Source organism: Petromyzon marinus, chromosome 7 (genome assembly GCF_048934315.1).
Source record: "Petromyzon marinus isolate PM22_M1 ecotype Great Lakes invasive population chromosome 7, UKy_Petmar_22M1.pri1.0, whole genome shotgun sequence".
Classification (NCBI taxonomy): Eukaryota; Metazoa; Chordata; class Hyperoartia; order Petromyzontiformes; family Petromyzontidae; genus Petromyzon; species Petromyzon marinus.
In genome coordinates, this window is record NC_133673.1 from 16,098,469 (window position 1) to 16,126,061 (window position 27,593).

General features: G+C 54.1%; 1 protein-coding gene across 3 annotated transcripts in view; it reads left to right on the plus strand.

The window, feature by feature from the left end:
- The window catches only part of SHISAL1 (shisa like 1), a 53,758-nt gene that overhangs the window by 13,898 nt on the left and 12,267 nt on the right, over window positions 1-27,593 (plus strand). The window contains exon 2 of one of the 3 annotated variants that reach the window (XM_032949428.2): window positions 14,585-14,630. The exons of 1 other annotated variant lie outside the window; for it this stretch is intronic. The gene's annotated coding sequence lies outside the window, so the exon portion shown is untranslated. Of the gene's footprint in view, window positions 1-14,584; window positions 14,631-15,204; window positions 15,744-27,593 lie in introns of those variants that run through there. One more of the 3 variants, XM_032949429.2, reaches the window with a different exon arrangement.

The following is a 27,593-nucleotide window of genomic DNA, read 5'->3' on the forward strand; positions in this document are numbered from 1 at the left end:
ATTTTTCTGTTTGCGCCTCGTTACTTTAAGATGTTTTTCTTGTTCATGTTTTCTGTTTGCTGCGATTGCACCCGATTCAAGAGCCGAATGGCTCACAGGGATCTACCAAATAAATGCAACTGACGAGCGGCAGGAACTGCCGCGTGGAGAGTCGCGCGCGTTTGCCGAGATCGTCTCCCACCGTCGTGAACATTCCCACGGTGGAACAGCTAGAACAGAACAGTTCCGACAGCTAGAACAGTTTATTTAGAATTGCCCTGTGGGGGGCGGTCTCATCAAAGCGCCCACCAACTGACAAGGGGATGCCACTCAGACGTCTGGACAGATCGGTCGGCAACCTACTTGCTGTGCCTGCTATCAGCCGGCCCCGTCTTGTGAGACACGATTCTCGAAGGAGTTCGATACCCACCGCAGACACAAAACTCCCACACCCCGCATCCCGCATCCAACCCATCACCGCCTCCGTAAGATTTGGGTCAGACGCCCTGTGCTCACTCTGCTAGTCTCTCTCTAGTCACTCTGTTAGTCTTACTCTAGTCACTTGAGTAATTTTCTAGTCACTTTACTCTGGAGTGCCTCTCTAGTGCCTCTCTAGTCACTCTCTAGTGCCTCTCTAGTCACTCTAGTCACTCTCTAGTCACTCTCTAGGACCTCTAGTCACTCTCTAGACACTCTCTAGTGCCTCTAGTCACTCTGTAATCACTCTAGTGCCTCTCTAGTCACTCTCTAGTGCTTCTCTAGTCACTCTCTAGTGCCTCTCTAGTCACTCTCTAGTCACTCTCTAGTCACTCTGGAGTAATTTTCTAGTCACTTTACTCTGGAGTGCCTCTCTAGTGCTTCTCTAGTGCCTCTCAAGTCACTCTCTAGTCACTCTCTAGTCACTCTCTAGTGCCTCTCTAGTCACTCTCTAGTCACTCTCTAGTGCCTCTCTAGTCACTCTCTAGTGCCTCTCTAGTCACTCTCTAGTCACTCTCTAGTCACTCTCTAGTGCCTCTCTAGTCACTCTCTAGTCACTCTCTAGTGCCTCTCTCGTCACTCTCTAGTCACTCTCTAGTGCCTCTCTAGTCACTCTCTAGTGCCTCTCTAGTCACTCTCTAGTTACTCTCTAGCGCTTCTCTAGTCAGTCCGGAGTCACTCTCTAGTCACTCTCTAGTGCCTTTCTAGTGCCTCTCTAGTGACTCTCTAGTGCCTCTCTAGTGCCTCTCTAGTCACCCTCTAGTCACTCTCTAGTCACTCTCTAGTGCCTCTCTATTCACCCTCTAGTCACTCTCTAGTCACTCTCTAGTGCCTTTCTAGTCACTCTCTAGTCACTCTAGTCAATCTAGTCAGTCTATAGTGCCTCTAGTCACTCTCTAGTCACTCTTTAGTTCCTCTAGTCACTCCAGAGTCACTCTCAAGTCATTATCTAGTGCCTCTCTAGTGCCTCTCTAGTCACTCTCTAGTGCCTTTCTAGTGCCTCTCTAGTCACTCTCTAGTCACTCTCTAGTCACTGTATAGTCACTATGTAGCGCCTCTTTAGTGCCTCTCTAGTCACTCTCATTTGCCTCTCTAGTCACTCTCTAGTCACTCTCTAGTCACTCTCTAGTCACTCTCTAGTCACTCTCTAGTGCCTCTAGTCACTCTCTAGTCACTCTCTAGTCACTCTCTAGTCACTCTCTAGTTACTCTCTAGTCACTTTCTTTTGCCTCTCTAGTCACTCCGGAGTCACTCTCTAGTTACTCTCTAGTGCCTTTCTAGTGCCTCTCTAGTGCCTCTCTAGTCACTCTCTAGTCACTCTCTAGTCACTCTCTAGTCACTCTAGTTACTCTCTAGTTACTCTAGTCACTCCGGAGTCACTCTCTAGTCACTCCGGAGTCACTCTCTAGTCACTCTCTAGTCACTCTCTAGTGCCTCTCTAGTCACTCTCTAGTGCCTCTCTAGTGACTCTAGTGCCTCTAGTCACTCTCAAGTCACTCTCTAGTCACTCTAGCCACTCTCAAGTCACTCTCTAGTGCCTCTCTAGTCACTCTCTAGTCACTCTCTAGCGCCTCTTTAGTGCCTCTCTAGTCACTCTAGTCACTCTCTAGTGCCTCTAGTCACTCTAGTCACTCTCTAGTTACTCTCTAGTGCCTCTAGTCACTGTCTAGTGCGTCTCTAGTCACTCTTTAGTGCCTCTAGTCACTCTCTAGTCACTCTCTAGTCACTCTAGTGCCTCTCTAGTCACTCTCTAGTCACTCTCTAGTCACTCTTTAGTCACTCTTTAGTCACTCTTTAGTGCCTCTAGTCACTCTCCAGTCACTCTCTAGTGCCTCTCTAGTCACTCTCTAGTCACTCTCTAATCACTCTCTAGTCACTCTCTAGTGCCTCTCTAGTCACTCTTTAGTCACTCTTTAGTCACTCTCTAGTGCCTCTAGTCACTCTCCAGTCACTCTCTAGTGCCTCTCTAGTCACTCTCTAGTCACTCTCTAGTCACTCTCCAGTGCCTCTAGTCACTCTCTAGTCACTCTCTAGTCACTCTCTACTCTCTAGTCACTCTCTAGTCACTTTCAACTCTCTAGTCAGTCTCTAGTCACTCTAGTCACTCCGGAGTCACTCTCTAGTCACTCTTTAGTCACTCTCTAGTCACTCTCTATTGCCTCTAGTCACTCTCTAGTCACTCTCTAGTCACTCCGGAGTCACACTCTAGTCACTCTCTAGTCAATCTCTAGTGCCTCTCTAGTGCCTCTCTAGTCACTCTCTAGTCACTCTCTAGTGCCTCTAGTCACTCTCTAGTCACTCTCTAGTGCCTCTTTAGTGCCTCTATAGTCACTTTCTTGTGCCTCTAGTCACTCTCTAGTCACTCTCTAGTCACTCTTTAGTCACTCTCTAGTGCAGGTCACTCTCTAGTCACTCTATAGTGCCTCTCTAGTCACTCTCTAGTTACTCTCTAGTGCCTCTCTAGTCACTCTCTAGTCACTCTCTAGTCACTCTCTAGTGCCTCTAGTCACTCTCTAGTGCCTCTAGTCACTCTCTAGTCACCCTCTAGTCACTCCGGAGTCACACTCTAGTCACTCTCTAGTCACTCTCTAGTCACTCCCTAGTGCCTCTCTAGTGCCTCTCTAGTCACTCTCTAGTGCCTCTAATCACTTTCTAATCACTCTCTAGTGCCTCTCTAGTCACTCTCTAGTCACTCTCTAGTGCCTCTAGTCACTCTCTAGTCACTCTCTAGTCACTCCGGAGTCACTCTCTAGTCACTCTAGTGCCTCTATAGTCACTCTCTAGTCACTCTAGTCACTCTCTCGTCACTCTCTAGTCACTCCGGAGTCACTCTCTAGTGCCTCTCTAGTCACTCTCTAGTCACTCTCTAGTCACTCCGGAGTCACTCTCTAGTCACACTCTAGTCACTCTCTAGTCACTCTAGTGCCTCTCTAGTCACTCTCTAGTCACTCTCTAGTCTCTAATCACTCTCTAGTCACTCTCTACTCTCTAGTCACTCTCTAGTCACTCGCTACTCTCTAGTCACTCTCTAGTCACTCTCTACTCTCTAGTGCCTCTCTAGTGCCTCTCTAGTCACTTTCTACTCTCTAGTCACTCTCTACTCTCTAGTCACTCTCTAGTGCCTCTCTCGTCACTCTCTAGTCACTCTCTAGTCACTCCGGAGTCACTGGAGTCCCTCTGGAGTCCAAACTCCAAATGATTTTATATTTTGGTAACATCCGCCCCACCCCCCCCCCCTCGATGTCCCTGGGGTCGTAACATGAAGCGGAGTCATTACAACCTTGAGACGAGGAACACTGAGACGAGGAACATTGAGACGAGGAACATTGAGACGAGGAACATTGAGGCGAGGAACATCGAAGCGAGGAACATCGAGGCGAGGAACATCGAAACGAGGAACATTGAGACGAGGAACATTGAGACAAGGAACAGAGATGCAAGGAACATTGAGACGAGGAACATTGAGACGAGGAATATTGAGAGGAGGAACATTGAGACGAGGAACAGAGAGGCGAGGAACATTGAGACGAGGAACATTGAGACGAGGAACATTGAGACGAGGAACACTGAGACGAGGAACATTGAGGCGAGGAACATTGAGACAAGGAACATTGAGACGAGGAACAGAGAGGCGAGAAACATTGAGACGAGGAACATTGAGATGAGGAACATTGAGGCGAGGAACATCGAAGCGAGGAACATCGAGGCGAGGAACATTGAAACGAGGAACATTGAGATGAGGAACATTGAGACAAGGAACAGAGATGCAAGGAACATTGAGACGAGGAACATTGAGACGAGGAATATTGAGAGGAGGAATATTGAGACGAGGAACAGAGAGGCGAGGAACATTGAGACGAGGAACATTGAGACGAGGAACATTGAGACGAGGAACACTGAGATGAGGAACATTGAGGCGAGGAACATTGAGACAAGGAACATTGAGACGAGGAACAGAGAGGCGAGGAACATTGAGACGAGGAACAGAGAGGCGAGGAATATTGAGACGAGGAACATTGAGGCAAGGAACATTGAGAGGAGGAACACTGATTCGAGGAACAGAGAGACGAGGAACATTGAGACGAGGAACATTGAGACGAGGAACGTTGAGACGAGGAACATTGAGACGAGGAACATTGAGATGAGGAACGTTGAGACGAGGAACATTGAGACGAGGAACAGAGAGGCGAGGAACATTGAGACGAGGAACATTGAGGCGAGGAACGTTGAGACGAGGAACGTTGAGACGAGGAACATTGAGACGAGGAACAGAGAGGCGAGGAACATTGAGACGAGGAACATTGAGGCGAGGAACGTTGAGACGAGGAACGTTGAGACGAGGAACATTGAGACGAGGAACAGAGAGGCGAGGAACATTGACACGAGGAACGTTGAGGCGAGGAACATTGAGACGAGGAACAGAGAGGCAAGGAACATTGAGACGAGGAACATTGAGATGAGGAACATTGAGGCGAGGAACGTTGAGACGAGGAACATTGAGACGAGGAACATTGAGACGAGGAACATTGAGACGAGGAACAGAGAGGCGAGGAACATTGAGACAAGGAACATTGAGGCGAGGAACATTGAGACGAGGAACAGAGAGGCGAGGAACAGAGAGGCGAGGAACATTGACACGAGGAACGTTGAGGCGAGGAACATTGAGACGAGGAACAGAGAGGCAAGGAACATTGAGACGAGGAACATTGAGATGAGGAACATTGAGACGAGGAACAAAGAGGTGAGGAACGTTGAGACGACAACATTGAGGCAAGGAACAGAGAGGCGAGGAACATTGAGACGAGGAACATTGAGACGAGGAACAGAGAGGCGAGGAACATTGACACGAGGAACATTGAGACGAGGAACATTGAGACGAGGAACATTGAGGCGAGGAACATTGAGGCGAGGAACAGAGAGACGAGGAACATTGAGACGAGGAACAGAGAGGCGAGGAACATTGAGGCTAGGAACATTGAGGCGAGGAACATTGAGGCGAGGAACAGAGAGACGAGGAACATTGAGAGGAGGAACATTGAGACGAAGAACATTGAGACGAGGAGCATTGAAGCGAGGAACATTGAGGCGAGGAACAGAGAGGCGAGGAACAGAGAGGCGAGGAACATTGAGACGAGGAACATTGAGGCGAGGAACGTTGAGACGAGGATCATTGAGACGAGGAACATTGAGACGAGGAACGTTGAGACTAGGAACATTGAGACGAGGAACGTTGAGACGAGGAACATTGAGACGAGGAACAGAGAGGCGAGGAACATTGAGACGAGGAACATTGAGGCGAGGAACGTTGAGACGAGGAACGTTGAGATGAGGAACATTGAGACGAGGAACAGAGAGGCGAGGAACATTGAGAAAGGAACATTGAGGCGAGGAACATTGAGACGAGGAACAGAGAGGCGGAGAACAGAGAGGCGAGGAACATTGACACGAGGAACGTTGAGGCGAGGAACATTGAGACGAGGAACAGAGAGGCAAGGAACATTGAGACGAGGAACATTGAGATGAGGAACATTGAGGCGAGGAACGTTGAGACGAGGAACATTGAGACGAGGAACATTGAGACGAGGAACGTTGAGACGAGGAACATTGAGACGAGGAACAGAGAGGCGAGGAACGTTGAGACGAGGAACATTGAGGCGAGGAACAGAGAGGCGAGGAACATTGAGACGAGGAACATTGAGACGAGGAACAGAGAGACGAGGAACATTGAGACGAGGAACGTTGAGGCGAGGAACATTGAGGCGAGGAGCATGATCAACGCATTGCCTCGATTTATTTTCTCAAGACAAAGTCACCCGCGCCCAATCTCGTCACGTCACAGAAACTAAGAAACGGGGGGGGGGGGGGGCGGGTGGAGGCTTGAGCCTGGTTAAGCGTTTGGATGGGCGACTGCCTTGGCACACGCCACGTGGTATAGGTGGCGACGCAGGGCTGTGCGGTGGGTACCAAAGAAGGGCAGTGGGGGCAAAAGCCATTGCTGGACTCGGAAAACGTTGAACTTTTCCCACCGAGTAAAGCCCGTGGCGCTCAGAAGTTCTTTCTTTCTTCTCAAGGGCGACCACTCACTCGATGATTACAGCGCCTCGGCGTCTCTGTGCGCCTCCGCATCCACCAACCCGCGCCGACCAGCGACGCGAATCGCTCTCCAACAACCACCACGACCCGCAAGGCACCGTGAGGGCCCTCAGCCAGCAGTGGATCAAACAAGGAGGCCACACCCGTGCCCATGTCTCGCTGTCCGAGATTTCTATTTTTCCACCAAAACGAAACTATATATTTTTTAGTTCACTGCTTCTTTTTTTCGTCATTCCTCTTTTGTGTATTGTAAACATTACCGCCTCTTTTATTTTTGTACCGCAAGCAACTGCCGAAACAAATAACCAAAAAAACACAACGGGGTTTATCAAAAGGTCACGCGCCGCCCACGGGGCAACGAGAGAGCAAGCGCGCGAGAGACATTGTCCCGTAGAAGAGCGGGGCAGACGAGCGGGGCAGACGAGCGGGGCAGACGAGCGGGGCAGACGAGCGGGGCAGACGAGCGGTCCCGAAATACTGGACGTCTCGAGGCTGCCCAGGGGCCCAGGTGAGCTCGTCCGGGAGGTTCCACGTGACTCCACGTGACTCCACGTGACTCCACGTGGCTCCACGTGACTCCACGTGACTCCACGTGACTCCACGTGACTCCACGTGGCTCCACGTGACTCCACGTGGGGGTTCGCGCGAGTTATCGGGGCGCCGCGGTGCTAGGAGATGTTAACTACCTCGCCTGGTATACAGGAGGTCGCGAGTTCGATCCCGGCACTGACGCCTGCTGTATATTTGGAATGTGCGTGCCTCTTTTCCGGTGGTCGCGTGGATGTTTCTCCGAGTCATCAGAGTTTTCCCTCCACATTGAAATAAAAACATGCGTTTAAGGGTAAAAGGCTGCTATAAACATCCACATGATAAGCCGCTTCATCGGGCTACCATTTGTGATAGGCAGGTAACTTTTGAAAAAGAGCTTATAGAGCTCACTGGGTGCCTTAACTGGAATTTTTTTGTAAATAATTGGACGAATCGACCCGCGACCTCTCGCTCATTCCGCGCCTCTCACGTCGGAGTCCGCGCGCTGTATTTGCCAGGAGAATGTTGGGCGAGTGTCGATAATGGGGAGATGTGGGGGGGGTGGCGGCTACTGGGGAGAATAATGCGTGAGCTGATGACGTGATATGATGATGATAAACAACAACAACTGTGTATACAAATACTCACGTGAAGGGGATAGAGGTGGTTGAGTGGCTCAGGTGGGGGGGGGGGGGGGGGGGGTACAATGGCCGTGTCCGAAGTGCTGAGCCGGCAGTGCTGAGGTCTCCGGGTTTGAATCGCGAGTTTCAGCCGCCCGCGATGAAACGAGAGTTGGGGGGGGGGCGTAGAGAGTTGAGTCTCAAGCTGGTCACGATTGACTGCACCCCCCCCCCCCCCCCCCCCCACCGATCAACATTCAATTTAGGTTGTCACATAAATCTGGCCCTGTTATGATTCCTCCCGTCCTCCACCACTGTGATTTGATAAAGGAATCAATGTGTGCTCTCTTCTTCTATTGTGTGCGATAGTGTTGGTCTCTAGCGGCAGCAGAGGTCACGTAAACCCATTACAAGGCATCGTGATCGCCATCCTTGATCAGCCCACTGCTGGATGAAGGCCTCCCAAAGCCTGCTTGCCCATCCATCCAGCGCCTACGCACGTGCCGATCTCATCGCCCCATCTCTGTGGAGAGTTTTCACAAAGCCCCAACATTCAGCATCACCCCGCTGGGATTGCGTGCAAAGTGAGCTCCCATCGTGTGGGAACTCAACAGTTAATGCATCGATGATGCATCCAGGAATAATTATTTATTTCAGCCGAGTCTGCCCAAACTGGCAACCCAGAAAATACATCCCGCACCCGGCACACCACCTCAAGTACGCCGGTCTTTGCGGCGGTGGCTGCTGCTTGCAACGTTGCCACCTACTCCCGTCTACCAGCGCCCCGGATAATATTTGGTGAGATATTAAGCCCTGTTAATCGCTCCAGATGACTCACGATCCCCCCCCCCCACCCTTCACGTTTAAACCAAGGAGCAATCCAGCCGAGGAGCGTTGCATATCAGGGGCCCACGGTGCTTTGCTCACACATTTCCACAAGGGAACAAACACGTAAACATAGCAAGAGACGCACAGCGAGAGTGTAGCAGACCGAGAGAGGGGGGGGGGGGAGTGACACAGACTTTTGACTTTGCAAGAACTTTTATTTCTGCCAGCAGCAACAGCACTGGAGGCGATTCCGGTACGAAATACACAAAGTCACCAGAAACACAAATAACCAACACTGTACATCCACGCGCTGTGGCGCTAAATGCACCGCGCACAACACAAAATAAAAGTCACGTGGTGGTGGTCATCGCGCACGCCACAGTGACGAGCGAGCGCTTCAGAAGGTGAACACGTGGGGTGCCAGTTTAACACGTAGGCTTTCGCGACCAATATTTTCCACGCTGGTACAGAGAGGGGCTTGTCCGGCTCCCCAGCGTTCGAAGAAGACGCGCACATCACCGATATGCGTGTGGTATGCGTGCTCCAGCCGGAGCCGTGCCTTAAGCAGGCCTCTGAACACTGGAAGCAGCACAGAGCAGCCGTCAGTGTCACCTTCCAGCATCTTTTTTCTCGTTCTGTACACCGCCAACTTCGCCTGAGCACAGGCGAAGTTGGCGAGGTCATGGCGCTTGTTAGCCAGGTAAGGCACCCCCCCCCCCCCCCCATATACGAAGTTGTTGTTGTAGAAGGGCAAGCCCAGTTTCCTGAAGATGTCCCCCAAAAGGCGGAACATTAGTTTGAGTCGCTGGCAGTGTAAGTACTGGTGGGGCAGATCCTCCCTGGCACCGCAGGAAATGCACCAAGTCTGTTACCCCCGGCGAGATTCGGCTGAGCCACACGGCCGATGGCAACGTGCGGCGTGCCAACCTCCACCGGAGGTCACCGCAGCGTTTGACTACGGGAGACTTTGTACATTTGTTTCCACTGAGGGGGCGGCCGCAATGAGGGGAGAGAAATGGTCTCTCCATTTAGTGTCCTCTAGGTCGGCCAGGTCCCGGGAATGCAGCGCCTTTACACAGCCACGTGTAGAGCGCTGTGTTTGGGGCACTCTTCAGGGACACGTTCCTGCAGCCTTGAAGCTTCAGTAGCTTGCCGGAGTGGCTGTGGCCAGGGGGCTGCACGAAGGAGAAGCACAACTCCGGGAAGGAGAAAGAGGGGGAGGGTGGTAGGGCCGCCACCATCCCCCGGCACCTCCAGCTTCAGGCGCAGCTCCTTCATGGCACGGAGCGACATCCCGCAGCAGCTTCTCCCCAGCGAGCATGGAGCGGTGTCCTGCGGTGTTGGCGATCTCAGCTGCGGTCTTCCACTTGGGCTGGTGGGGGCCTGCACGAGGTGGAACACTGTCTGCAGCCTTGCTGATGTGAGGCATTGAGCCAGGGTCCTCTCTCCTCTGATTTCCTGGAAGAGGCCGTTGCAGAACAAGGGCTCGTTCAGGAACTGCGCGAGGTCGTAGGGCGCGCGCGTTCTGCTCCACTCGAAGCTCCGCCACGCGTCCAAGAGGCTCTGGTGATAACCTGGCAGCCTCGTGTAGTCGACCAGGCTCAGGTTCATCAGGAAGAGTTCCTTTCCGTACCCCAGGCACCCCCCTGCATTCCTCAGCAGGGCGAGGGCCGGCGACTTCCAGGATAGCTCCTCCCGGTCGTACAGCAGCCGCCTGACTGCCACGAGCCTGAAACTCGTGACCCTGGCGGCGACGTCCACCAGACCCTGGCCACCCTCGCCCACCGGCAGGCAGAGGACGCCCGGCCTGAGCCAGTTTTTCCCATGCCAGACGAAGTGCGCGAGTGAGCGGTTGACTCTGGTGAATAGCCAAGCAGGAGGCTGGAGGGTCTTGGTCTTGTGCCACAGCACGGATGCTGCCAGGGTGTTAGCGATGAGCACTCGGCCCCTGAATGACATCTGTGGAGCGAGGCGTTGTGCCCATGTCAGTAATTTAGCCTCCATTGTGTCGGCCAACTCGGTCCAGTTGTTCAAAGCGACGTCACGTGGTTTCCCCAGGTAAAACCCCCAGGTACTTGACTCCGTCGTCCCGCCAAACGACTCCTCCTGGGAGGAGCACAGAGCGAACACCGCCTCGCGACCCCAAACACAGAGGGGGCCTCGCACTTGGCCCAGTTGACCCTGGCGGAGGAGGCCCTCTCGTACACTGCAACCACCTGGCAGAGCGCGGAGACGTCACGCGCGTCATTGAGCACGACGCATACTGTATGTCGCCTGCGTAAGCCGAGAGCTTGACGACCGCGTTCTCAGGTCCCGGGACTTTGAAGAGAGGCGAAGAAAACAGAAGAGTGGGATCAAAGGAGAGAGCGTTAGAGAGGGCGGGAGTGAAGACAGAGAGACAGACAGACAGCAGGTAGGAGAGGGAGAGACATAGACGGCAGAAGAGAACGGTAGAGCGTGAGAGAGAGAGAGTTGTAGAGATCACGAGCGAGAAAGAGCGAAAGAGTGAGCAGCAAGTCTCATCACGGACCTTGGCTCCACTCCCAGGGAGAGGAAGTTGGAGGTAGTCACCGTGCCGCTGGCGACTGTGGACGGCGCCTCGTCACGGGGTCACAGGTGACAGCCGGAGGTGTTGCCGCGTGAGACACGCGGCGACGATCGCACACACACACACGTAACACACACACACAACAACAACCGCTATTCGCCACTTAGTGGCGGTGACGTCACCACGACGCTTGTGCCAGGCCATGTGCACCTTGAGGCTACGTGAAGTGTCGAACGCCCGCTGGCAGGAGGTCACGGGGCAGACCCAAGTGCCACGGATCGGCTGACTGAGATGACTGGTTGATGCACCACTTGTGCCCCCTACTGTGCCAACCTGCTGTGCTTTAGCCACCCGGCGCTCCGCTCGTTGTTGTGAGCGCCGCTCCTCCGCCCTCCGTTGTTGTTGGAGGGCGACTGCCTCCAACTGCCCAGTAGCGTCCTTCACGAGCCTCCTCCACAGAGGCCGATCTTGACACCGCTGGTACCAGTCATCGGCAAGTTCACTCAGCTCCACGTCCTCCTGTACCACATCACTCCATCTCTTCTCTAGCCCGTGCCGCGCCCGTTTAGCCTCCTCGATCCGGCCGAACAAAAGCTGTTTCGGCATGCGGTGGCTGGGCATGCGGGCTACATGACCCAACCAACGCAGCCTTGTCTGCCGGAGGAGCTCACCGATGGGACCTTGTCCAGATCTTTCAAGGATTTGTGAGCTCTTCACACAATCCAGCCTGGTTAAACCCAGGATGGATCGTAGGCAGGCTAGCCTAAATGTTTCTAACCGGCAAGCGTAGAGAAGGGAGGGAATGACCGTGGCCGAGAAGACCTCAAGCTTCGTGCGGAGCGACAGACCAAGTAGCTTCCACACAGCGTTACGCAACCGATGAAAAGATATTGCCGCTCGACTGATTCGGAGTGAAACCTCTGCTGTTAAACTGGAGCCGGTCATAAGCACACTGCCCAGGTATGGGAAACTCTCCACTCTCTCTACACCTGCCCCATCACATTTGGGAGTTGTGGGGGTGGAGTGTCCGATGGTACAAAATACCCAGGCAGGTGCTTAGTTTTGGTGGGGCTGATGGTAAGACCCAATCTCTTAGTGGCACGCTCCAGTCTCAGCAACAGCGTCTCCAACTCCTCCTCTGAATGAGCAGCTATTATCAAATCATCGGCATACATAACGTGGTTGAGCAATAGGGAGCCATCCCTTGACCGCACCCGGGCATCGATCAGCCTCCCATTATATCTGTACCATATGGAGATTCCCCCGGTACAGCTATTGAAGGCTTCACGAACTACGTGGTCAAAATAGATGTTAAATAATGTGGGAGCCAGAGGACATCCCTGTCGCACCCCAAGGTGTACAGGGAATGGCTCTGACTCCCGGCCACGTAGTTTTACCCGGGCCCACACACACGCACACACGCACACACTTACGCGAACGCGATCCCCAGCACCGCGGAGGGGAAAACAAGTTAAAATTGTCAGTGCGGGTTGCCGGCGATGAACACCCCCGGATGAGGACCCCGAACAGTGACAAATAAAGTGGAACAAAGGCTCTAAGGGTGCGCCGTGCAGAGTGGCGTGGAGGGAGGAGGAGGAGGGAGATATTCGCCCCTGTGATTTACACGGCGAGACGAGAACGCGGGACGCCCGCTGGATTGGGGAAGAGACGCGCGAGAGAGGGGGGGGGGGAGAGGCGCGCCAGCCGTATGAGCCCCTGAATAAGAGCGACCACTTAGCAGCCGTAGGTTGAAGGGGACCACGGCCGATGGACGCGGACTGGCGACGGAATGGGAAGCGGTGGGGGGACGCGCCCCGTAACGACGGCTCGTGATGGATCGTGGCATCGCAGCAGCGTGGAGGGATGGCAATGACGTGGCCTTCATCCAGCAGTGGATGGAACGTGACCTTTTGACGATGGTGATTTTAATTATACTGAGGCTGCTCATGGTTTTCATGCTGCTGCCGCTGATGGTATCGATATTTACATTACTTCTGCTGCTTCTTATAATGATAATGTATTTTTATCCTTGATACTGCTACTGGTGATGATGTTCAGTGTGTTCCCTGATCCCCGCGTTCCTCGCTGCGTCTCTCGGTGTAATGCCAAGCGTGCTTCTCTCCACGTTGCAGTGAGGAATCTAATCTGAGCAAGGCAACTCTCAAACACCGAGTGACCCCGTCCTCGCCTCCCTTTCTCTCCATACCTCCCCCACCTCCTCCCTCTCTGCTCCTTCTCCCGTAACCCTCGCTCCGCATCTGCGTACCTCCTGCTGACAGTTCAGGTACTCATTTGAAACGTTACCGCCTTGAGATACAGTGGCAAATTACATACCCCGGGCCTCCCTTGTAAGGGAGGGTTCTCGTGCCGATGGGGTCTCGCTTGGGCAACAGTGGAATATTATTAAATGTTAGACAGTAATTGAATATGTTTTGCTAATGAAAAAATGCTCACACTTCCCTTGACGAAATCAAACCGCAATGCACCCGATGTTGTGAGATCGCGTAAGCTAAGCTGGGTTGCGCCTGGATAGTGCTGGTTATAGGTGACCAGCGTCGGGACCGGGTTCTCACACGCGTGGCCACGAGGCTGTACGAGCAAGGCCCCCATCCAGCAGTGGACCGACCAAACGGCTGTACATGCAGAGATAGATGTACGTGCACTGCAGTAAAACATAAACGTTCTTACGTTTTAAACTAACCCATTCTTCACGATCATATTGGTGGCTGCGATTTGATTGGTGGAGCGGTGAAATCAAACCCTTCTGGTGTTCTCGAAGGCCTGGAATGCTCACATCGTGCACAAATATCGTCTAGTCTATGCCTAGCAACTATGAACTGATTTCTCACCGAACATTGTGTGGGTCGCCGGTAGTTCGTAGTAAGCACGTGACTCGTAGCCTGGCTCTCCAAGACACCGGTGTGCTGTGCCAGTAACGAATTTGGCATGCTCTGTTTACGTGACAAACCTTACTAATTGGTTGTGTCGGGTGGTGGCGGGTTTAACGACACATTGATATGTTTACGCGATCTAACCCAAAAAAAACCTGTATTATGGATCGTGTTGATGTGCCGAAGCAGACATTGAGCCTTTCTTACGACCAAAAATAAATCTCAAACCACAATATTATTTTTTGACTGCAACCACAAATCAACAGGGCCTGGATTTCGATTGGTTTCAATCGTCGGGCAGGCCCAGTCTAAACCTCCGCCTCACTTTAAATGCCAAGCTAAACACTCGCGCGCACGCACGCACACACACTGCCTATCACGAGTGCGGGGGGAAAGCAATTTGCCTCCCACGGAAAGATAAAGCCGATGTAGAGAGTGGGTTTAGCCTGCTTACCGTGCACCCGTGTACGCTACACAGCGGCCCCACTCGATGCCTCTGCAGCTGTCCATTCGCCGCAGTGGATAAGATCATGAATGGCCTGCAATCCACACGCGTGCTCATCGCTTTGTCCAACGTGCACTGACGGTCACTCGGTGTCGCTTGCTTTTTGAACTCGCAGATGGCGGTGAGGCGGTGGTTGCCGAGCGGTTCGTTGTGGCTATCAGGTCAGGCCAGGTCCCGCCCTCTCCCACACACACACCGACACACACACCAACATACACACACCGACACACACACACCAACACACACACACACCGACACACACCGACGGTTTGAATGTCGGATATTTTGTTTGGAAATTCTCGTTGAACAACCCAAATCGTTTCGCGACCTTCGTTTCTAGAGATAAGAGCGGAATGGCAATCATCAGGCGCGCGCAGTGCGCATGCAAGCGAGTGGTTTAAATTCGTACGCGAATGGAGTACACGTGATTTCTGGTCGCGCCGCGCGTTGCGTTCGGCGCCATGTCCGACGTTTCGCTCCACGTGCTTGAGACCCGCTGCCCCAGAGAGGAGGGGGTCCTGGCTCGCACCAACCGCGGCCTTTAACGACGACAGCAAAAGAAACCTCGTCGCGCGCCTCGTCCTGCGAGGACGAATGCAGGCCGCCCCCCACCCCTCCTCTCCCCACCCCTCCCCCTCAGTGTCTCTTCGCCAGCCCTGCTGGAATCTCATCTGTTTACATTCCGGCCCCGTGGTGAGCCTGCCCCCACAGCCCCCACACCGCCCTCCGTGGCTCGCCAGTCGGAAGCGGCAGAGTCTCGGGCGGGGAAGCTCGCGACGCGCACACCTCGCCGCGTCCCATCGCGTGCGGCCGGCGGCTCAGCGCAGCCGAGCCGGCAAAACAAAACGTGAGCCGCTCGGCTCGCCAGCCGCTGGGAGAGTGTGAGCCAGACACCCCGGCTATCCAGAAAGACACAGAGAAGACGCCTCCACTATCCAGACAGACGCAGAGAGAAGGCGCCAACCGAATGAGCGGCCCGGCGAGCATGCCAGAAACCAAACCAGCCAACCAGACAGTCACCAAGTTAGCCTCTCAGCTAGCAAGTCAGCCAGCTACCCACAAGTCAGACAACCAGACAGTCACCAAGTTAGCCTCTCAGCTAGCAAGCCAGCCAGCTACCCACAAGTCAGACAACCAGACAGTGACCAAGTTAGTTAACTCGTTACCAAGTCAGTTAACTAGTTAGCTTTCCCAGCCACCCGACCGCTCAGCGATCCAGCTGCGTGCATCACTGAAGGTGGATTGCACCACCGCTGCCGATGACACTGCTACCGGTAACGTTACTGTTGTTCGGTTGTTTAGTTGTGCGGTTGTTGTTGGTGGTGCTCGCTTATTGTTTAGTTGCTGCTCGGTTGTTGACGATTTTCGCGCCCGTGACAGTCAGCGAGCGAGTGCGCTCTGAACGCTGCGGTGATTGCAGTGTTGGGGTGAGTGTAGGGCTGGGTGACGCTGCGGTTAGGGGTACACCGTACGTACCATGTATGTTGTGTGTATGCATATTGAATGTTTGTTGTGTGTGTGTTGTATGTACGTATGTTGAACTCCTTTCGCACCGTACGCAGCCTAATCGGAGGTGCGGGGGAAGGACGACAAAACCAAAACACAAACAGCAGTTTTAAAGAAACGAGTTTTCACTCGAGATGATGATGATGATGATTTAAAAGTGCAGAGCTCCAGTGGCTTCCTAACATCGGAAGGAAGAGCGTTCCAGACGGCCGCAGAAGCGCATCTGAAAGCGCGCGATGAAGTGGCCGTCGTCTTTGTAGATTTGCGGTTGGAGGTCAGAGTTCGGGCTAGCATTGGGATCAGAGTCAGTGCTCGGGTAATGGTGATGATTATGGTCAAAGTTCAGTGTAGAGTTGGGGTCAGGATTAAAACTGAGTTTCGAGGTAGGGCTAGGCTTGCAGGGTCATCACGGTTAGGACTCGGGTTAAGATTATAGTTCGGGGTAGAGTTATAGGCTCACAGGGTTGAAGCGAGGGTTATGACTATAGGGGTTGGGCGGATACGGTTAAGGATCGGGTTACCGCGTAGGCCTCGCGTCGGCTCCCACACGCGAGCTGGCGACGCGGCCCCAACGTCTCGCACTCGCTCCGGGTTCAACGAAAACTTCTCTCCGTGGCGTCTCTGCGTCACGGGCCCCTGCGGGGTCACCGCACCGCCCGACTGTCCAATTAGCACGGCGCGTGCAGTACAGAGCAGCAGCTGCTGCTGCTGCTGCCGCTGCCAGGGCACCTGCTGTTACATAATCCGTGCTGATTATAATAATATCCACGTTGACCGGGTGGAGCGGTGGCGCAGCGGTTAGCGAGTTCGAGTTGTGATTCCGTGCCGAGGCTAACGTCGGTGGCGAGTGATATCTGAAGCCCCCCCCACCACTCGCCCCGCCTTTCACACCGACCCGCGCTGACCAGCGTGGCGAAGTATGGTCAGACAAATTAGACAAGCAACATGTTACGGGGAGGGCTTCATCCACCAGCGGATAGACAAAGGCTCGGCCCGTGCATTTTCACGTCACTCTCCCCGTCTTTAGGGAAGGTCGCGCGCGCGTGCACACAGCACCGGTACCACGCGAGCCCGGGGTTCAGTGGCGTGGATCCCGGTGCCAGGAAAAATATGGGACCCCCAAGCTGAATTCCTTCCCCGCCCCCCCATTAAACCGCACCCCTCCCCCACTCAACGTAGACCGGGCGTCTGGGTTCCTGTGGCCCGTAGGCGCAGTGCATGTGCCCCACCTGCACCCCCAATATCTACGACGTCGACTTCACCATTGGGGAGCGATTGTCTGGCTCTGTGGGCCTCTTAAATTAATACTGAACCGCTTGAGTAGCCTTAGTATGGCTCTGCGAGCCTCTTTAATTAACACCGAACCCCTTGGGTAGCCTTAGTCTGGCTCTGTGGGCCTCTTAAATTAACACTGATCTCCTTGATAGCCTGAGGCTGGCTTTGCAAGTCTCCTGAATTATTACCAAACCGTTGGGCACCCTGTGTCTGACTCTGTGTATGAGCCAGAGTGATTAACACTGCAGCCCATGGAGCAATGTGTGGTTGGCATGTGCCTCGGGTACGGTACAAGGAGAGGATTTGAAGCCCTCATGCCTAATGCCTCCCCTCTTGGCAGCCCGAAGTCCGGGTCCCTCTGGTACGCAGTCTCCTGTGCAGTTTCACCGCCTGCACACCTCCCACCATTACTCATCGTCAAGCCACAAAGACAGCGATCCCCCTTCCCCGTATAGCCTTAACAGACTGTTGGAGCAAGTGCTATGAAGGCCGGCACGGCGCACGAGGGGGTGGGTGGCCAGTCACCGAGCCGCACACTCTGAAGACACAGACACCGATTCCTCGTTACCATTCAACTGCTCGGATGTTGTTGTTTTTTTCCATTTATACTTCTCGCGAGCGCGTTTGGAACCTCTCTGCAAATCGCGTTAGGAGATGGCGAACGCGATTCGTCACCCGGGGGGAAAGGGGAGGGGAAGGGGCGCACGCGGTAGAGGGAGCGCACCGGTGAGAGTCGGGAACTTTACGGCGCTCCGAATCGAGGCCGCCCGCGACGGCTGTCACAGCCTCGCCCGGGATAATTGCCGAGCTTCCAGAGGACGCAGACAACACGCGGGGTTCTCCGCGTGGGGGTGGAGCGGTGGCGAAGCGGTTAGCGCGCCAGCGCGCGCGCGGACGCACACCTCCAATTGGCACGGTTGGCTACGTACGGCGCGAAAGAAGTTCAACGTGCGTTCTGTACACACGTGCTCGCTCGAGTTGAACGTCGGTGGGGAGCGACGTATTGAAGCGGCCCTCCCGTGCCGCCACCAATTTCCCAATCCTACTATGATCAGCGTGGTGAAGTATGGTTTAATCACCCACGCGGTGTGGTGAAGCCTTCATCCAGCAGTAGATTGACAATGGGATTTACGTGATTAGTATTATGCACAAGACGTCAAAGATCCCCCATATGGTCAGAACGGACTTTTGGGGCAAGGGCTGTTAGCGAGTAGCACCGATTAAGGCCAACACAGCACACGAACGGGCCCGTGGGCAGCAGCGCGCCCAGACGCATTTGTTCCCCCAGTGGGGATGTTTACACACCGCACCAGGTACTCATTTGAGGCCCAGAACCGGTTCAGATAATCGTCACTGGTGTTGGCCGTGAGCAGGAATCGAACTCGGGTCGCCGGGTTCGTAGCGCAGTGCGCTAACTGCTACACTACGCACACATGTAAACACACATCTAAATCTTGACTTAAAGCTTTCGTGAATGCAGTAATTCATATTCTTTGGGTCTTTCGGTAAAATGACATACATTAGGTTAAAATAAAATAACAAAAAAACTACGACGTTTCCATCACAATAACAAAAAACTACAACGTTTCGATCGCCAACACAAGCGATCGTCATCCTAACGATCGCTTGTGTTGTGATCGAAACGTCGTAGTTTTTTGTTATTTTCCTTGAACCTATCTACGTGACTTTACCGAAAGACCCAAAGAATCCACACACATCTACACACACACACATCTACACGCACATACAACGTGCATACCCCGTGATCAATGGGCGATTTGTTGTAGGAGTGAAACGACGCCTCGGTGCTGGTGGCAGTGATAGCGAGCGTCCTTGTTTACTGACGGCGAGAGATGTTTTACGATGCCCGTACGAGAAGGCCTTCTCTCAACGGACTCTCTCCTCCTGATTACCAACACATCGAATTTATTTATCTCTCTCAACAACCTAAATAGCTATCGATTTCATCTTGGCTTTTAACCTCCCCCCCTTATCTTAAAATCCATCCATCCATCTAAATTATCAACTTATATATAAGCCCCTAGAATTCCCATCTATCCGCGCGAGCACCGATTTACAACACCGAATCTATTTTGGCGAATCGTTCGGTGGAGCGGTGGCGCGGTGGTTAGCGCCCCATCGTGATGAGGCAACGTCATACGACACCCATGACCGACAGCTGGGGAGTCATTCTTCCAGCAGTGGATTGACACGGGTCTGTAAATTATGGTTGATATTTACATCTCAACAATCGCCGAACTGCGATTGTGCCACTCGCCTATCTTGACAACAATTAACATCCTCTTTGCCAATGCACTTTTGTTTCAGTTTTTCAGTTTTCAGTTTCATTTATTTGGTATAGCCCCGTGAGCCATTCGGCTCTTGAAGTCCTGGATGAAGAACTGCTCGCAGTCGGGATGTCTGACCATGCTTCACCACGCTGGTCACTGTTAGTTTGGTGAAAGGGGTGGAGGAGGGCTGCCAGGACCGGTTCAGACATCACTCGACAACGGCGTTAGCCGTGGCCGGGAATCCAACTGAGGTGGGCGGCCTCGGATGGCGTTCGCGCTCACCGCCGCACCGCCCGCACCGCCCTTTCACCTCATCCCCCCATCTGCGTCGCGAGCCGCCGCGCTGGGCGGAGGGGACCACGTGGGGTGTGGGCGTCGCTCCACCGCCCGCCGGCTCCGGGCTGGCGGTGGCATCGCCACGGCACTCACCGTGGCCTCGGCCTGCCGTGCCACGCGAGCCAGCGAACGGTGGCGGTTTGAGTGCCGGGGCTCGCTGCTGCCGCTATATTTCGGGGCAGCACCGCTGACGGCACTGGGCAGGGATCAATGGGGTGGGAGGAGGGGGGCAGGGGGGGGCAGAATAATACTTCCTGGCCCTTCACAGTAGAGTCATGGATGTCCACAGTTCTCGCCAGGCCTTCACTGCTTGCACTGGCCCTTCATGGATTTATCTCGTCCTGCATGGCCCTCTCTGGCCATTTCCAGCGCTTCCTGATCCTTCTTAGGCCTGTCCGCTCCTTTGTGGTCGTCCCTGATCCTTCGGTACTCCTTGGTCCTCCTCAATCCTTCCTGGCCTTCCTTAGTGCTTCTTGGACCTCTCTATCCGGTTACAGCCCTCCCTAGTACTTCTCCGCCATTCCTTCGTGGCGAGGGGCCGGGCACGTGAATATTTCCCTGGGCGTCTCCCCAAATCACACGATTGGGGTTGCACTCATCTCGAGCAGTGGAATTTCCACATTCCTGTGGTAGAAGCCATTGTAATGAAACGGCGACGACTGCTCACTCAGCAGTGGTCGCTCAGTATGTTATGGACCCCGGAAGGACGATCCGTCCAGTCGACTTCGACTAATATTTCCACTTACGACCAGCCGAGTCGGTCGTCCGGAAAAACAAAAATGAAAACAATGCTTGCACTCCGGCACACCGCATCCAGTATACCCCCCTCTCTGCGGCCGTGGCTGCTGCAGTACTTGGCGCCGTGCCGGCGAGAGGCCAAGCGCTGCCTGCGATCGTCATCTGGTTGCTCCGACAAAAAGGGACACAACAAAACAAAACCACTCCCATCTCCACCGGAGCCGAGGGAGGTTTTTTTTGTTGTTGTTGTCACGTGAAGCGACGTCCGGGCGACGTTGACAGATGCCGGAGGAACAACCCCCTACGGCTGGCGACCCCTCCCCCCCCCCCGCGTCTCGTCCGAGACGTCGTTCCGTTGGCACCGTCGCTCGCCAAATCTAATCTCGTTATTTTACTGTCGCCGTCAGAGCGGAGGTCGCTTCCGTGCGTCCGGCGCCGCGTACGTTAACGACGGTGATGTAGCGATCGTATACAAGCCACTTTGCGCAATCCACTGCTGGATGAAGGCCTCTGTGGTGCTCCGACGGTCACGCTGCAGTTGTGAAATGTTTGCACACTTGGCCCCCATAGCTCGGTGGTAGGGCGAGCGCCTCGCAATGGGAAGTCAATCACCCAACAGTGGTTTACTCAAGGATACATTCGTCCCCCCCCCCCCCCGCCATAGGAATGCGTAATTTCCACCACTGGCTCTGCAGGGCTGTAAACAAGGAGTGGAGCACCGATGCATTTTTGGCTTGGGGTGACCGAGGGAACTGGACACCGCCCCGCACTCACTCGGCAGGGGACACGTGCGTGGATGTTTATTAACGTGGAATCCATTACGGAACCCATTAATTACTCGGTGCGAGTAATGTGATTACTGAGATAGAGATCATTTCTCTTGCTCCTCTTCTCCGGCTAACGCCGCTCAAACCCAGACTCCGCAATCTGCGCGCTGGCACGCGTCGTCCTTCCAGTGTCCGTGCCGGAGGAACTCCCAAAGTGGCTTGGGGCCAACTCGGCCCCGAGTGGCCATACTTCACCTTGCCCCTCCTCCCCTCTCCCCGTCTCATCGCCTCCACCAGAAGGCGGATTCACGAGGAGCTGCCTGTGCGCTCTGGCGCCAGACTTCAAACATCGCTGGCCCGAGTGAGATTTGCTCATCAGCAGCTGTCCCCAGAGCCGTCCCCTAGTGTATGGCAAAATGGGGCGACCGCCCCAGTCCCCGTGCTTTGGGGGGGCTCCGCGCTTCGACGTCACGGTGTCAGATGTAATACTTCCGCTTAAGTTTGAAGTCGTCGGGGGAGCCCACACAGTGGGGTTCGCCCCGCCGGGTCAGTACCTTATGGACCCCGGAAAGACGACGCGTCCAGTGCCAAGGGCACGACATCTCGACCGGACTAACAATCGGCGTCACGCAGGTTATCGCCGGTTGGAGTCGGGGAACGTGCAAGTGCAGTACAACAACGCGCTAACTCCGCACTGCTCTCTGCGGCCCACCATGTAGCCGATCTCAACCTGTTATGCATGGTGGTCTCCCATCCAGCCACTAACCAGGCCCAATTCTGCTTGGAAGGGGTGGGGGGGGGGTCAAAGGTCAGCAAACGTCCCCTCTCAACCTGGCTCTAAACACGGAAACAGTCCATTAATCGATCGGCCTCGTGCTCTGGTGATGGCTAAAGGTTCCCATTTTCGAGACACATGCGCTCAGGACGGGTGGCGTCGCATTGCAGGGGATTAATTTCTCGCTTTGTATTATCCAGGTCGTTCGGGGACTGGGGTTGTTCTAGAGGCACGAGTACAGAGAAGCCACATGGGCATTCGACATGTGTTGTGCTCCAGGTGCGGAAATACTCTGTGGGTCCCTGGTAGACGGCAGGGGGTATAGACACGGAACAGACGCAGCGAGGGAGTTCTACTGGATGTTGTGTGCCGTGTGCAACGTTGTATTTTATGGTGCCACCGACCCCCAACAATATAATTTCGTTCAAAATACAAACGCACGAAGGATATGCAAACACAACGCAGGCACCGATCGTGTCCGATCAGAAACGCAACGAGCTCCCGACAGCTGCTCGCTTCTCACCCGGGCGATGTGCCTGGATCAGCCTCAAACAAAATATGTCTGCACCCCACACACCACCTCCAGTATACCACTCGCGCTGCAGTGGCAGCGGCCACTGCTTGGTGATGGCTCACCCACCGTGGCTGCACTGTGAGTAATCAACACAGGGTAATTGAACCCGCGCAGTCCGAGGGTTTTTTACTCCACTGAAATCCAATAATAAAAATCCGTCATTTTCACAATTGGCTTAAGAGATGGATTTTATCCGATTCAATTTCCACCGCGCGTGGCGCGCCGTCCATTCATTTATATATATTTAAAAGCACGCGCGAGCACGCCAACAGGACGCCGAAATGGGACGAGGCCCCACACCATGCTGCCTGTACCACCCGGCTGGGGCGAGCGATGTTAGCACAGGCACGGTGTGGCCGGTATCGCACCCGGCCGCCTTTGTCTCCCCCCAGTGGCCTACGCTCTCACACGCCACCACGAGACAATCCCGCGTCGTGCGCGGTTGCGCGCCGCTGCACCCAACGCCACTGCCCACTCCCCATTATAAAAGACCACTAATCAAGTTACTTTTTATCTTTAGCGTCGTCGTTCATGCAAATCGCATATCTCGCGATCGCCGAGGATCCACGGACGAGTGGGGAGGGCAGCAGCAGGAGCCAGGTGGCGGCGGGGAGCCGTCGTTGCCAACGATTGCCCAGGCTCTGCAGTCCTCTATGTATTTAGATTATGTGTTCAGACAATCAGTGAGTGTTTACACGTGCGGGAGAAAACCTTATCAGCCAGAGAAACCCCACACGTGCAAGGGGGCAACACTCTATCCCGTAGAGAAGGGAGGTGCGTCCATCAGCCACAAGGGGACACACCGTGGCACTTCCTCCGCTCAAACGCCCCTCCTTTCCAGACGGAAAAATTGTCGTGGTTTTTCTACAGATTTTGTCATCCCGGTTGTGCCATCGGTTCCACACCACAAGACGTAGAGTCCATTCGGAGATCTCTCCGCAATTCAGCTCGCTGAGCTCACTGGCGCCTCAGCACTGCTCATCTTACCACGGTGGTGAGATGTTAACTTCCTCGCCTGGTATACAGGACGTCGCGAATTCAATCCCGACCTTAACGCCTGTTCTCCCCGTGGTCGCGTGTATTTTTATCCGGGCCCTCCGGTTTTGTCCCTCCACATTTAGAAACACGCGTTTAGAGTATTTGGCTGCTATACATTTTGATACGCCACTTCGTGTGAGCTATCATTTGTGACCAGCTCGCTCCTGAAACGGAGCTACATAGCTCAGGGAGCCTTTTCTGGTAAAATAAAACATAGTTCAGTTGTAGAGTCGTCTAAAATCTGTGTGACACCGAAATTGTTTCCGAGTAAATCCATCCTTTCGCAGTTTATTTCATCCGCTCTACCGTTTATGGGAAGGGAAAAAAAAACCTGGCACGCGGCAGAGTGGCGGCGCGCGCCGTTTACGACCGTTGGATCTCAAGGACTGCGCTCACGTGTACGCGGAAGCCGTGCCAGTGAGACCGTCGGGGCTCGGAGTAAAAAATACATTCGAGGGCTGAGAGGAGCCACACTTAATCAACCCGCCGGCAGCCCTAACGCATGGCCCGTCAACCGCGAATCCATGAATATTACATGGATTGCAAGTTGCCAAAATTCATCCGCCAGTACCCTGTCATTTGTAACGGCATGAAAAGCAAGCATATTTAATTTTTTTCAGGCGGTTTCTTTATCTCTATTATTTATATTGTTATTTTCGCTTTGCCCTGAAGAATGGAGATGGGTGGGCAACGTCGTACGTCCCTGCCGCTGGTGTCGAGTGAGATGCAGCGCAAGGTCGCCTTTGGGAGATGGGTCGCACACGGCGACGCACGCCTCGTGGGACACACGAAAGACACGTGGCTGTTTGAGGATGTATGCTTCATGGATCACGACGCACGTGGCTTGCGAGACCACGTGGCTCACTGACACGTGGCTCGCGAGACATGTATATATCGTGGCGACACGTGACCCAGAGACACTCGGGTTTACAGCGTTGCACAAGCTGCCATTTCTCAATGGACGAGCAAAACCCTCCACTCCTCCTCTCAAGTCGAGCAGTCCCCGGGGCTCAATTTCAACCGGATCTATCCGGTAGTATGTGTGTGCCCGGTACACTGCATCCAGTATACCTCTACGTCTGTGTCTAACTACTATTAGGTCTCGTGCCACGTGCTCCAGTCTACCACCGAGACTATCCAGCCGTGCCATGGTAGCAGCGGTGGCTTTTTTTTCGTCTTGGACAGTTTTGCCCTCAAATCGCCATGCGCACAACTTGTCGAAAATGAAAATTAGCAAGGGGGGTGGGGGGGGGAACAAACAAAACACAATCACCGATCACCCTTCATCATTTGCATCAGTAGCCATGATCAATCCGCTGCTGGATGAAGGCCCGCCACCCCCCTTCCGAGCTGCCAACCATCCTCTCACGATCCTACAATTATGTAATAAAAGGGCCCCAGCGCCATCTCCGTACGCGCGCGGATTTCAAATCGCTCCATCTCCACGGTGGACGTACGTCTCTGGAGCTTATTCCCTCCTCCCTGGGCGCCGCCACTCCGTCGTTAATCCCGACCGCCGGCCATCGTTCGGTCTTGACCGCTGGCCGTGAAGTGACCCTGCCCTGAGCCCCACTCCTCTCACCAGTGAAGGGGAGGGCGGGGGGGGTATATAAAAATAATGCAAGCCGACTGGGAAGCAGTTCACCGTTTGCATCTCGACGTTCACGTGCCAAAGATTCGTGCGATATTCTCCACGAGTCGCAGCGTCAGCCGCGCTCTCCCCTGGCTCCTTCCTGCTGACGCCTTCAATTAACGGCAGCGGCCTGACGCCCTCCCCACGGCAGCCCAGCCAGACTCGGTTATCGTGCGCTCGCGGGGACGCGGCTTTGATGTTGACGCTTCGTTTAGAGCGGGGCTTCATTTCGCACCGAATATTTGTAAGGATCGGGTCCACTGGTAGACCGCGGTATGCAGGCGTCGCGTCGCGACGATTAGCAACCGCGGACGTTGTAGCGAGAGCTGTCCTGGCCGTGGTGTGCCGGGTGCAGAAATATTTTCTGGGCAGCCGAGCCGGGTAGAGAGTCCGGTGCAAAACGATCAGCTGGGGCGAGGAGCTCGTTGCGTTTGTATTTGGACAGACGCAGCTGAGATTGAGCCCCGTGTACACGTTATGAGTCATGGGTCTCTATGCAAGTCTATTGGCGTCTGTGTAATTCTATGGGTCTCTGTGCGAGTCTTTGGAATTTTACGCGAGTATATTATATGTCTCTATATAGATCGAGTGCAAAGTTTCTCACTCAATATTTCCATCGGGTCACTGGTAGACTGCAGTTCGTGACACGTGGCTAATAATAGTCCCAGCCATTACAGCAAGAAGCATCCTTGAAGTGGTGTGCTGTGTAAGATAATGTGATAATGTGTTCACCGATCCGGACAGATCTGGCTGATACTGAGCCCTGGGATGAAGATTCTTCCACTGATGTTGAAGTGTAACGTGTGAGATTTTAAAATTACAGCCTCTTTTGTCACTAGACCACTGGACGAGGGCCTCCCAACGCCGTGACAGTCATGGATACTTGAATCATTTGGCGGGACCCCAGGGTCCCGCAAAAATCAGGTCAATAATTATTATTTTTCAGTCCGGCCACTCGTGATCCCAACAGCAACGCGCCGCTCGCCCAGACTCGCGCCAACAACCGCCAGCAGGTGGCGATCAACACGATGGGCGCCACTCCACTGGCCAAACGCGAGCCCCGGGGGGCGTCCGCCGCAGTCGCGCGCGGCGACGACGCCCTCCGGTCAGCCGTCGATCCTCAGCTTCTTTGCCAAGGCGAGCCCGCCCCCAGGCAGTGAATTTAACGTGTTGATGTCATTTGTAAACTTTTTACGAAACTTAGTGTCCCGAGTAGCTCTCGATGAGGCCAATCGATTGACACTAGTTTTGTTGTCGGTAAGGCAAGACTCGTGTCGCTACGCGGTTTTTCCCACCCCAGGGCAGTGATGGGACCCCGGGGTCCGCCAATTGCTTCAATTGTCTGACCATGCCTCGCCATGCTGGGTCAGTGTGGGTGCATCATGGTGAGGGAGAGAGAGAGGGGTGGGGGGGGAGAGAGGGGTGGGGGGGGAGGGACCCAGGACAGGTTCCTATATTGCTCGCCACTGATATCAGCTGTGGCCGGGAAATGTATGTGTTGAACTTCTTTCGCACCGTACGTAGCCAACTTTTTTCTAATCGGAGGTGCAGGGCAGGGACAACTAACTAAACACAAAAATTAATTCTAAAGAAAATGTATTTCAATCTAGATGCTGATTTAAAAGTGCGTAGCTCCAGTGGCTTCCTGATATCGGAAGGAAGAGCGTTCCAGACGGTCACAGAAGCGCATCCGAAAACGCGCGATGCGGTGACCGCCTTAATGAACGCAGAGGTTGATGGATCTGTAGCGCAGTGCACTAACCACTGTGCCGCCACTCCCCGGTGAACTTATTACACGGAGTAATGGATTAATAAAAAATCATAACGTGGCCCTTTCTTATTTTGTGTTCCCCGCCACTGAGAGGAGGGGAATGTCGACACGCAGGTTCCAACAGCCTCCTCCTTCATCATATCGATTCTGTCGAAGCGACATCCCGCAGCGTTCAAGCGTTGCGACAATCCATAGAGATGAGAGGTCTCATTTTTCAAGGAGGCCCTGGGCTACAGAGGCAGCCATAGGCGACGAGGTCCGACGTTGCTCGAGAGAAATCGCACGACACCACAGAGGTTACGTCTCAAAAAGGAAGAGGCAATCTCTCTCTCTAACCTATAGAGGAGGTGATCATTGGGCGTTGCTCATCTGCTGCCCGGGGCCACTGGTGCAAGTTCCACGTTCCTATGGCAGGGAGCG